This window comes from Passer montanus, unplaced genomic scaffold (genome assembly GCF_014805655.1).
Source record: "Passer montanus isolate IOZ18808 unplaced genomic scaffold, ASM1480565v1 scaffold15, whole genome shotgun sequence".
NCBI lineage: Eukaryota > Metazoa > Chordata > Aves > Passeriformes > Passeridae > Passer > Passer montanus.
In genome coordinates, this window is record NW_024362051.1 from 7351560 (window position 1) to 7364601 (window position 13042).

General features: G+C 45.6%; 1 protein-coding gene across 1 annotated transcript in view; it reads right to left on the reverse strand.

Moving 5' to 3' along the window:
- The window catches only part of COL23A1 (collagen type XXIII alpha 1 chain), a 49943-nt gene extending 39247 nt beyond the window's left edge, over nucleotides 1–10696 (reverse strand). Inside the window, exons 1-2 of the mRNA XM_039701255.1 lie at nucleotides 10669–10696; nucleotides 2965–2972 (exon numbers count right to left, since the gene is read on the reverse strand). The gene's annotated coding sequence lies outside the window, so the exon portion shown is untranslated. The remainder of the gene's footprint in view (nucleotides 1–2964; nucleotides 2973–10668) is intronic.
- Between the last annotated feature and the right edge of the window lie 2346 nt (nucleotides 10697–13042).

Sequence of the window (13042 nt, forward strand, 5' to 3'; positions counted from 1 at the left end):
CTCCCCTTGGGGTACTTACCATGGTTTTGCCAACTTGCACCCATCCCTGCTGCCTGTGCCCAGCCCCTGCTGGCCCTGGAGCCACAGACGTGGCACACGCTGGGTCCTGGCCATAAATCTGCCCTGGGATGGGGGTGCCAAGAGGAAAGAAAACACCCCAGTGCTGGGGAGGGGTCCTGGAGGCTGAGGCAGCACACAGGACAGCAATCACTGAGCTTCAAACTCCTGTTCCAGCACTTGATTCAGTGAAGGTTTACCCCTCTAAGACCCATTAATTTCCTTGCAGGATGAGCTCTCCAGCTCACATCCAAGCTTTGCTTTATTTGCAGTGAAGCAGAGAGCCCAGCTGATGCTGTGGGGAATGACCCTAGAGAAGTTCCTAGCAGCAGCTGCAGGATCAGCAGAACAAAACACAGCCCATTCAGGGTATTTCACCATCCCTGCTCTCCTCGGGGGTTCCAGAGGTGTTTACAGCCCGAGGAGCTGCTAACCATGCCGTGAGCTACAGCAGAGCCTGCTGCAAGCCAGAGCCAGGGCAGATCCTGGCAAGGAGCTGGTGAGGATTACTGGCACACAAAAAGGCAGCGAGGGGTGTCTGGTGCAGCAAAGTCATCTGCTGCACAAACTCAGGTGGTGCTGTGGGTGCAGAGCCAGGTCAGGCTTGGCTCATGGCATGGCACAGCTCCAGCAGCCCCTCCACACCACTCATGGGGTTCTCCCTGCTCCTGAGCACCCCTGCAGCTGAAATGCCTCCTGCAGCACTCCTGGCTCATCCAGAAGCAACACTGACTTCAGCAATTGCCTGTTTAACCAGTTACAGCTTGGGATGAAGTGTACAGGGGGGTTTATGCAGAGGTGTGGCAGGGGAGCACACACAGATAAATGGGAAACACTTGGAACGCCCTGCCCTCGCTTGCTGGTGAGTTCCCCAGCCAGCACACTAGCACATAATGTGTTTGCTAATATCTGTGACTGTAAATGCTTAATTACAGTCTGTTGTGAGCCTATATTTCAATTGTAGAAATTTCCTACCCAGCATGTGATTTTAATACTCTCCAAAACAGAGGTTTTATAGCATATCTGAGCAGAATATCCCTTACTCACAGACAGGACAATCAATCATCCATCAGCCACAAATCCTGTACCACAAATTCTAATAATTTTATATGCATAACTAACTTATGACAGCCAAAAGAATAAAATACCAGAACAACTGCTACTAGGGAACAACAGAATTGGGGATATAGTTAGAGCAGTGTAATGCTGTACATGTAAGAAGTAATCAATTCCTTCTGGCCTAAATCAAGAAACAGAAGAAACTAATAAATGCAGTACTGTTAAAATAGAATAATATTGTGGTTCTGTGGGTTCTAGGACTTATTTAATATTATGCTTAAAGAAGTCTCTGGCAAAGGCCATTTATGCTAAAGAGCAGGATTAAAAAAAACCAAAACCAACCAACCAACCAACCCCACCCAACCCAAAACTTAACTAAACCAGGAGTTGTCTTTCAAAGAAGGGCAAGGGGAGAGGAAAGGAAAAAAAGGTCTTGTTTGTGTTAAATCTCCGCTGTACTCCGTTTGCAATTCAATAGTGCCGTGGGAACCAGGAAATGAAACCAACTAGAGACAAAGAAAAATTAATAGTGCACCATATGTTGCCTGTGTTGGATGGCCATAATGGACGTGAGCAGAGAGCACACGTGAGGCAGCACCACACCCGGCTGTGGGGGCTGAGAGGAGCCCCTGAGCACCAGCAGACAGCCACACAAACCCATTTCCAGCTAGCCAAAGTGCTTCAGTCAACAGTCCCCTAAAGGTGTACATGGGGAGTTTGAAATAGGCAGTATCCCACTATCCTCTTTATCTGTAATCACAAATTATCATTTTTCTCAACCCCCCCTTAAGTATTTAGGTTAAAAATTGAACTTGAAATAGAAGCAAAAATTTAAAGGGCTGAAAAGCCTTAACTAAACCCACAGGCAGTGCTGCCAGTCCCAGGAGAACCAAGGCCATGGTGCTGGGACAGCCCCCACTCCTTGTCACCAAAACAGAACTGGAAATTTACTAGCCCAGGAATAACTGCTAAATTTATTTTCCCTAAAATAAGCCCTTTTCAACCCAGTGAGGCTCTATAGGAAGAGAACAACGTGAAGAAATGCCCCTGCTAGTGCAATGACAGACAAGGAAATGTGCAGCCTGAACCTCTCCTCCTCCTCCTCCTCCTCTGGGGGAGGAAAGGTAGAAAACCAGAAGCACCTAATGCCTATAATTTATTTTTTAAACCAACCCTCAGCAGCTTGGAGGGCACAAATAAAACATAAATTCTCACTCCAAAACCAGCAGGAGAACAACAGATTTGGATGTGGTGGCACAGCCAAAGGCACGTCTGAACATTTGAAAGGAGGAGTTGACACATTTTCAACTATTACCCCTTCAAACAACTATTTCCCCATAAATTTTCTGGTTGCATTGGTAGGAATGCTCATTATTCTACCCAAGACTTCAAAGAAAGAAGCAAGCAAGCTATGGTTTTCCCTCTAGCCCCCTTGTGAGGCAACCAAACCCATATTAAATGCTGGAAACACAATAGATAAGAAAAGCAAGACAGAGCTTTAGAACCAATAAACCCAGTAACATGTTAAATATTAGTACAGCACTCTTTCTGTTAAATAGAGGCAGACTAAAGAACTCTTTAAAGGAAAAACTCCTTTTTACTGAATATTTTTTGAGTTTAAAATTAGTGGAAGTCCCTTGGGGCAGCAAGTTAAATATTTTAAAATTCCCCCCCCACAATTTCTCTACAATCACAAAAAAAAAAAAAAAATACAGCAGCATCTGGTACTGATTTTGTTTCCAGACACACCTCTACCAAAAAATGCAGTGCTTTTGCAAGGACACTGAAAGGCAGGGGAAGGGGAAGTCTTAACTTTGTTGATCCAACAGTAAAATCCACGATACTTACTGCAGGTCCTGGAAAACAAAAGAAAAACAAAGAAAAAAAGAGTCAGTTACAAAGAAAAAGTATAATCTGACAAAGCAACACAAAGCAGGAACCAACACCAGAATGATTTAGGACTCTTCAGTCCAATTCCCACGTGATGACTTTGCAGATACACTCAGCACCATCCACACCCTCCATCAGCCCCATCTCACCCGTGCTGCTGGCACAGCAGTGTAAAACCAGGGGTGTAAAACCAGGGGTGTAAAACCACTCCTTTCCCATCTTTTTCACAGTATGACTCTGTTTCCTTTCCCCCCACGAGACCCTGGGCACGTCACAGGGCAGGGCCCATGTGCAGGGCATCAGGGCCTTGGCACCGCCTGTGGCCAGCAGGAAGGAGACAGGCCTGGCCAGAAAAATGTGCAAATTTTTAAATTAATAAAATTAATTTAAAATTAATAAAATAAATATTTTCACCATGGACCTTATTTATCCTTTGGGTAATGCAGGAGGAGCAGGATATAAGCTCACAAAAGCCAGAGGAGCAGGGTGGTGGGGACCTGACAAGGGCAGTGCTGCTGCTTCCACAGACCCCAAATGTTTCTGGATGTGCCCACCTCTCCCTGACCTCCAAACACATCACGCAGCCCCCAGCCCTGTGCCACCCCTGCTGGTGTGCCTCAGCTCCAGGGAAATGCCCATCACACCCACGTCAGGTCTGGGGGCCAGGGGCACAGGATGAGGCTGATTTTTTGAGAGGTAAGAAAAGAAACATTCCCCAAAGTCCCCCAGATATGCAGGGTGTTCATCACAGCCACACCAATTTCTGCAGTTTTCCCACTGCTTGCCCAAACTGGTGCTGCACTGAGGTGAGCACTGAGCCCTAATCCAAAGCAATCCAAGTTGAACTCCTGTCCATGAGGCAGCCTATAGCTCTGTTTGGGATTTCTTCATGCTCTGACTCTTGCCTGATCAAAACCAGAAACTAGAAACACAATTAGAAAAGGAAAAAAAAAAAAGTGGGAAAGCTTAAAATGGGGGCAGAAAATTAAAAAAAAAAAACTTTGTTCATCTATGTTATTCAACAATATTATTCAAGAAGCATATTTCAAGTCAATGCCTTCTCAAGGATTTTAAAATTAATTTTTAAATGAAAACCATTGCTAACTTGAATTAAATAAAAACCAAACAAGCCTAAGGATGAGGGGTGGCAGCAAGTAATGGCTGGCAGGGCACCAAGAACCATCCACTGACCCACCTGGAGGGGGTCAGTGCCACACAGCTATGCCTGGGGCAGGGACAACCTCCAGGCCAGGAGCACAGGGACTTAACTTGCTCTCCTTGCTTTAATTTCTTCTGAATACAGAAGCCAGTGGCTGTATGCCAATTTATTAACTGAGAATCATAAACCTGATTTATTAACTCGCTTACACCAGGCTACCCACAGGAGCCCTTTTGTGGAAAAGTCAAGACTTAAGTCTCAAAGAAGTGGGCAGGAAATTATTTTAATATGGGATTTCAATAATGTACCAATTATAATCTCTTTGGAATTTGTTGCCTACTTTCCTTTTCTCAGCTACTGTTTTTTTCTTCCCAACATGTGCAGGCAAGTGCTCTTTTAAAGTGCTTCCTCCTCCCAAATTCAGGAATCATCAAATGAGGGGGTCTGTATATGCACCTTTGGATATTCTCCAACCCCATCATTGGAATTACACCAATCTTTCATTGTGCTGTTGGCCAACTGAGGCTAAATAAATCTTCATTAAGGCATAAAGTTAAACCTATTGGACTGATCTTTTCTCCTCATAAGAACAACATGACTTTCTGGTTTGCTGAATGTGTTTTTCAACAGCCCAGCCACAAGGCACTTGTTTCCTATGGAAAAAAGTCAAATATTTTTGCAATTCAACAATAAATGAAGAAGCTGATCCTGTACCCAGGGGCTGCCCCTCATCCAGCCATCTCATCATTGTGGGCACATTGCACAAGATTTATGCTCTTTTCAAAGAAATTTGCTAGAATTTACTGCTAATAATTTTGACTGGCAATAATCAGTTTGAGAGGCTGAAAGGAAGAATGAAAGAACTTGGAAATTCTTCTTACAACAAATAAAAGTTGGAAGCAGCCTTTGTGTACTGAAAAGTACGTGACAAATTAACTTGGTGGCTGATTTCAAAAGGAAGAGAAGAAAGACAAAAATAACCTGCAAATGCACAGATTTTGGTCTGTGATTGATTTACCTGAACAGGGAGGATGCTGCTGTAACCAGGAGTGAGCACCTTGTGCTCAAGCATACAAGAGCATGGAGATATTGGGAAACACAAAAAGATTCCTTAAGAACATGCACAGCTGTGCTAGCGGGAGGTGAAAATCAAAACTCATTAAAAATTAATGACCCAGATTTCCTGATTGACCAGCATTAATGTTATTTTGTATATCCAAAGCCTGAGCAGGTCACAGCAGCATCATCCCCAGCAGTACACAAACATATGGGAAATGACAGGTCACAGTCATTTATTTCCAAGTATTTTTTCAGCTTGGAAATTTTGGGATAAGATGATATTTCTGTTAAATCTGCAAGTCATTTATCATGCAAGCTCTCCCACCATGAGAGGAGAGAGCCAGGCAGGGGAAACAAAACCAGCCAGACATTTCCAACAGCTCAGGAAGAGTCAGAGGGGACTTTGCTGCAACTCTAAAGGACAAATAACCCACCCCCAAGGTAGCCAGCATGCATCTGTGGCCTCCTGAAGATGTAAAAAAAATATAGTAAAAAAAAAATCTGCATTAATACATGGCTATGTGTATTTAAACACAAGCATTATGTATATACATACACATAGAGCTATTAATTTGGGATGCTGAAAGGGGAGTAACTGAGCCATGGGCAACCACAGGTAACTGCTACAGCCATAAGAAGCCACAGAATCTGGGAAAAGCTGTTTGTCACTGTGTGCTGACCTCTGACTCCTGTCTGTGCCTCGGGGCTGGGGCACAGGAATCTGCTCTCCTAGCTGAGGCTCATTACTGACAGCACATTACTGACAGCCAGATTAGATTTTTCCTGAAGTTCAGCATAAGAAGTCCTTGGGTATGAGGTTGTACAGGCAGTTCACAGTGAGAAATAGGGGTAGCAATAGAAATCCCCAAATAAACACAGTTTGCTGTGTGATTTACTCCCCTTTCAGCATCCCATCTGTACTTACTGAATAACAACAACCATGTATTTACACTTGCCCATTCAATCACAAGGCTAATGGGTCTGAAAGCATAAATATTGATATGTAAAATATGGGATTTTAAGTATATATAGAGCTGGGAGAGAAATAAGCCTTCCCTGCATAGAAATCACATTGGTTTTTCTCCATTTAAAAATGCCTTAGATTCCTTCTTGTTCCAAATCAGGACATTTGCACAAATAGCATAGGTGCAAGAAAAAAGCCCACCCAAACAAACAAAAACCCCCTTTGAATTAAATCTTTGTTAGAAGTTCAAATTAAGGCAACACCTGCAGCGTAATGTAAAGAAAAAAATCATGGGTGGTGGGCAGAAGACTTCTATCCCATAGCAAAATTTCAACACATTTCCCCAAAAACTGCTTTTGAGATGAAAACATTTTGTAAACAAAACTTTTTCTGCCAGAGGCAGAAATTATGCCAAGTCAGGATTTTCCAATGAGATAACACTTCATCCAAAAAAATGCCCTCTCTGGCCCACCTGCAAAGGGAATTTTGTGCCAAAGCAGCCAATGTTGATCCCTGTGGGCTGTAGCTGTGCACAGCTGATGCAACCGTGCTGCACAGCACCCCAGGCATCAGCTTTGGGTGTTTGTGTCCTGGGGCAGCTCTTGCTTCATGTGAGGAGAGCAGAGCCTTACTCAGAGACTTCCCAAGCTGAACATATCATGTGGATTGTCTCCTGGTTTATTTTGAAGGATTTTGAGCTTCAGATCAGTGTTTGGATCAACCATCAAGCCAGGGGAAGAAAGCAGAATGACATTCCAAGAGACAGGAACATCATTGCCCACCATCCAGTCGTGCAAAGCCTTTGAACCAATGCTTCAACTAAGCTCCCAAATCCTGGATCCTGTTCATCCATCCTTCAGGAACACCCCAGCATGGCTCAGTCTTTAAAACAATAAACACAAAGCCCCTGAGGGCTGTGCATCCCTACCCCATCCTGCTCACACAGCACCAGCTGGCAGCAAGAGGGGAAGCAAAACCTCCCAGGTCTCTGGAAAAATCCGTGTTATTTCACAAACGCTCATCCAGCAGTTGAACTGTGTCCTCACTGGGACATATCACACTGGAAAAATAAGCTAACATGACATTAAACCTGATTTTGCCTTTGGCAAGGAAAAGGAATTGCATCTGAGATGAGCAGGCTGGCTGTCAGGGTCAATCACGACAGCAAGTGCTACAAAACCTTTCTTCCAACCCCACAGTGAGAGAATGCTGAAAATCCCTCATTAAATTGCATTAAAATGTGTTTTTCTTTCTATACACCGCTTCCATGGGTGGGTGCACATGACTCTTCAAGGCTGTGCTTGCTTTTCCAGCTGGAAAAGAAACTGTTGAGGATCATGTGCAGGAATAAGGGTGCTGGGACCCTTGTGTCTGTGCTGGCAGGGTGGGATGGAGCTCAGGGCGTGCTGGACCAGACCAAACAGCCAAAGTGACATCCCCAGGGAAGCTGCAGGTGTGAATTTCCGGCCTTGTGGTAGCAACAGTGGGATAAGTTGGTTTTTAAAAGTAGCCTCTTTTGCAGTGGTCCTGCTCAGCTCTGGGACTGCTCCTCTGCTGCAGCAGTGATTCCCAAGGGCCAGATGGTGGAGAGAGAGTAAATAAAATGGGTTGGATGGAGCCATTTGACTCAATTACTGCCTGGTTTGTTCAGCTGGGCTGATGATGGCGAAGCACTCCCCAGGTACTTGATCCTTGAGTCTGAGGTCAGGGAAGGGATGACAGGGGGACGATTGTGCCACCACGGGGAGCTGGAGCTGCCACCAGAGATGTGAAGCCCAAAGGAGGCTGGGGTTTAGAGCACCCCCTCTGCCCTCCAGGGCTCCCGGGTGAAACTTGCTGCCTTTGTGCTTCTCTACAGCAAAATAAACTATCAGCCCAGAGGTCAGGCCCCAGCAGGACCCACTGCCTGCCCTGGGCAGGTTCTGGGGACAATGGGGCTTCACCCCATTGCTTTAACAAGTGCTTTTTTCCTTAGTCTGTGCAGCCAGGCTTGTCCCACATCCAAATGGTCTAAATGGTTAAATTTTTTTTTGCCATAAATGGTTTAAAAATTAATCTTTCATGGTATGGCACATATCTGTGGAAGAGAGCAGTTGTCCCAATGTGTTTTCATGATGATGAATTCTTAGCTTAGAGAAAGAGAGCTGTAGGATTAATTTATTTTATCTGAATCCATCATGGCAGAAGAAAAAAGCAAAATTCAGTCTTGGTTTAGATCAACAAAAGAGTGTGATTAAAAGGGACAGGAGTGTCTCTTAACAGTTTCTCTGCTTGTTTCTTAAAGATATACATTGAAAGTTTCAATATAATCTGAAAAGGTTTTTCAACATGACTATTTCAACAAAGGCCAAAGAAAAACACTTCCCTTGGCAGGGCTGAGCCTTCTGGCTCTTCAACAGCCTTTGTCTGGAGGCTGTGAAGCCCTAACCAGGCAGGGTCCCTGGGGATGGACACCAGCATGCTACACAAACAAAGTTTTATTCACATTTATCAGCTGTACTGGAGGAACAAGGGCCCAGTTTATGTGTGGTCAGGTTCTCAAACAGATATAGAAATATATATTCAAGTTATCTGGAGAAACAAACATCAGTCAGCTCAGCCAAAAGCAATACACAGCAGGATGCCTCTCCCTGTGTATCTGCAGTGGGGCAGTGCAGGCTCTGCACTGCATTCCTTGGATTGCACTGGGGAGCCCCTTTGAGCCCCAGTGTGTGGCTGTGTGCAGTGGACTTTCCTCCACAATTGCAGACATTTTAAAAAAGTTGTTACTAAGTTTTGAAATTTTTTATCGTCAATAACAAATTTCTTCTTTTTTATTTATTTATTTTTCTTTTACAATGCTTGTTTTCTTGCTGGCTCTGCATTGATTCCCTGGCAGCTTTCTGCTTCATCATAGGGATGCTCAAGTGCATTTGCAGATGTGCCACAGCACGAGGGAAATTGCTGCTTTTCAAAAGTTTTGCATGAAGCAGGGAGAAGAGATTTAAGGGCATTTGTGAGCTCAGAGTTACCTCCCAGATTTTTGTAGGGACCAGAGACACATCTTGCACAGTGTTTACATAAATGCCTGCATATAAAATCAGACCCATTGGCTGACCTCTCCAGCTGCCCTTGGTAGAATGCTGTATTCCACTGTGCTCCTTAAAGCCCTTAGGTGACATTAAAAAAAACCCAAGAAAATAATCAAAGCTGTCTGGTGGCTGTTCCTGCAGCCCGGCTGCTGGGAAAATAAAACAAATTAACAAAGCTGGCTGGGATCCACCACCACCCCTCAGCACCTACCCCTCGGCCAGGAGTAAATCCTGGATGCTTCAGGAACAAAAATATCTCAGAAAACCCCTAATGCACTCAGGATTAGCAGCAGTGGAAGTGAAGGGAAATGCCTGCCTGCCTTTCTTGTCCATCAGTCCATGAGTTCAGGTGCTGCTGCTGGTGTGCAGCACATATCCACTCAATTTCCCTTCCTCAGAGTTTAAAAAATTGTTTAAAATATTGGTGATCAGAAAGTTATGCTGTCCTTTTTGAAATCCCAGTTGTGAATTTTCAATAGCAAGAGCAGCAGAGAACAGAATTCACTCTCCTCACTAAATGAAATCCACTGGCTCCTGTTCTTTCTGTCAGTGTCCAAGAACCTAAGAGCTGGGACATGCCATTTCATGTGCTGCTTTCTGGCACAGTGAGGCAATCCCAAAATCTGCCTGGCTCTCTGGGCACATCCCAGTTTATTTTCCTGAGAAAGAGCAGCACCAGCTGCAGCTCTCCCCTCTCCAGCAGCAGGATGTAAACAGCACCTCTCCCCAGCTGAAACAGGGGCAGTCCTTTCCATTCCAGAGACAGGGACACAGCCCCGGGCCTCACCAGATGCACTGAAGGGACAGGGACACAGAATTACAGCCAGCTCAAATGCAACCCCCAGCAAGGCTGCTCTGTGGTTTCAGCCAGGCTGAGGGCTCACTGCTGCTCAGTGCCCAAGGCTGCTGGCTGAGGTTTGGTTACCCCTGACTCCCAAATGCAGACACCACCACCCCATGGCTGGCAGGCAGCACAGGGACATGGCCACACGCAGAGACCAAGGCAGTGCACACCTCCCATCCAGCGTGGCTGGGAATTCCCTATTTCCATGCTCCTTCACTGGCCCTCTTCAGTGCTGGCTGGGGCAGCGATGAGGCTGAATGCTACACAGAGAAATGGAAGGATGGATAAAAGATGCAACAGCTGTGGGTGCTTTGAGTGGAACTGGTTTTTTTGTTTTGATTGGCTGCTTTCTTCCTTTAAATGGTTTTTAAATTTGTTTTTGGTTTTTAGGGTTTTGGGACTTAGTTTTGGTTTGGTTTTTAGAAGTTTTTAATAAAACCCTTCACACCCAGCACAGAGGGGTGAGGGCAGCCCCTGTTCCACAGCTGCAGGGGGCAGGTGCCATCACCCAAAGGCTCCCACACCCCCATGACACCCCCAGGTGCCCGGGGCAGGTGATGCTTACCGGGTTCCCCACGCCGGCCGGGCTTCCCTCGCCGCCCCGGGGGCCCTGTGGAGGCAGAGAGCACAGGGTTAGTGATGGCCCAAGGACAGCAAGCCCAGGAGAGCCTCTGCCACACGTCCTCTCCTTTGGACCCATCTCATGTCTTCCCCCCTTCCCCAAATACCAAAACAACTTAAATACCACCTTTTTTCCCCCACAATGTATTTCCAGTGAAAAAGCCAAGGCAAGCTGGGAAGCAGGTTTTGAAGTTATCAGTACTGTAGATAGTAGAGAACCCCAGATCTAACATGATCCAAAATTCTGGAAAAAATCCTTTGCTGAGCAAGCAGCATTGCTGTGCAGCCCCTGCATGCTGCAAATGGCTGTTAGAGGTTTGCAAATCACAATATTTAAAGTATTAAAGCAATGATCATGAACCTCTTGATACTAATTATTATCTGAGTCAGAGCTGGTTCTGGGCAACTGCTGACACAGCCTAAATCTTGTCATATATTTTTAATTTCAGATATAAAGCTTGCTGTATTCTTACCCTACTGGGCAGCAATGGTTAAGGGATCAATAAAATGCCATAAGTGACAAAATACCCTTAATTAAGGAAAAAAAAGCACTCAGACAATAAACTCTGATACAGAGTTAAACTCTCTCGGAGATAAACACTGCTCCAGCACACACAGAGCATCCTTGTCCCTGGCAAAGCCACAACACCACATCCTTCATGCCATTAGGTTGCAGCCCCTCTGCTGCAGCCAGCATTCCTTGCCTGGCACCTGGGAGCATCACCTTTCCCACAACATGTGCACTACCAGGCTGGAAGAAAAAGCTCCTTTTTGCAGCCTCCTGCAGCAGGTCAGCCAGCTCTGGTGGAGTATTTGCTGAGTGACAGCAACATTAACAAAAAGCAAGACCTCGCTTTTTATCTGTGAAACAACACTGCTCCCTCTCCTTTCTGCTGGAGAAGGATGATAAACAAAGACCATTAAATATTTCTGTACTCCTATCAGAGTTTCCCCTGTTGCATAAACATTTCTGTGCTCAAATGTGCAACTGCATCTCCAGAATTTCAGCAAAGGCCTGGAGTTCTCCTCTTTGAAGTTTGGATACACTGACCAGCACTCCCCCTCCCCAGCCCACCACAGAGCTCCAGAGGAATCCCTGCCCTCACAGGGGCTCCAGTGGAGCCCAAATCCCACCTGCTCCCTCGCTGTGGGATTGGCAACCTGCAGACAGGAGCCCTGGGTAGTCACAAATGATTGGTAGAAACATCTTCCACCACTCTCTGAGCAACTAGCTCACAGGTTTCTACAGGGGAGACAAAAAAATCCCCCAACATATTTGCAGCCTCCTTGAAAGCACATTACAGCCAGGAGAAAGGTTTACTTCTTCCACCCCCAAGTCCAGCTGCTTTGGAGAGGAACCACAGCTCTGATGAAGAACCTTTTCCAACCTTGGAGATCAGTGGTGACTGAGCAATTAAAGCCCCTCTACCTGCACCCTCTGGGCTAATTTTGGGGGTCTGACCTGCAGAGCCTGAGCCTCAGCAGCTTCCAGCCTCCCTCAGAGTGCAGGGGGTGCTTTAAACACCAGCCTTGCTCAATCCTTCCCTGCCTTGCCCAGGACTCCCCCTGGATCTGTTTGATCTAAACTCAGTGACCATCCTGCTTTCCCTCCTGCTGGGAAAGCACAGGCTGCTCCTTAGGGAGGAGAAAATCCTAATGGAGGTGTAGGAGAGGGAGGGCAAGTACCTAAGCAAGTGAGTAATGGGTTGGTATTGATGCTTTTAGGCAGCTTAAAGGAGAGCTGATATCAAAGGGTGGATGCACAGAGCTCCCAGATAAAGCTTGGGTTGGAGCCATTCAACTGAGAATGTGAGAAACCTGCAAGAAACCAAAGATTCTCTATAAAAAGGGACATTAATACTTGGTTGGGTTTCTTTTTCAAGTTTAAGAAATTTCTTAATACCTGACACCACATGGGAAAAAATTACTTTTGCCTACACCAACAAAGGTTGTCCAGAGAGAAGGTGGATCCCCCATCCCTGGAAACATTCAAGTCAGGTTGGATGGAGCTTTGACTGACCTGACCTAACTGAAGACTTTTGCCTACACCAACACAGGTTGTCCAGAGATGGTAGATAACCCATCCCTGGAAACATTCAAGTCAGGTTGGATGGAGCTTTGACTGACCTGACCTAACTGAAGATGTTCCTGCTCATTGCAGGGGGATTGAACTGGATGGCCTTTAAAGGTCCCTTCCAACCCAAACCATTTTGTGATCTTATAATTCTTTCCCTGCAGTCTTCCAGGAAATCTGTAAAGTGGGTGCAGCACATGGAATTACAAATATATTTTAGAGATATTGCTTGTGGCAAGTGAGA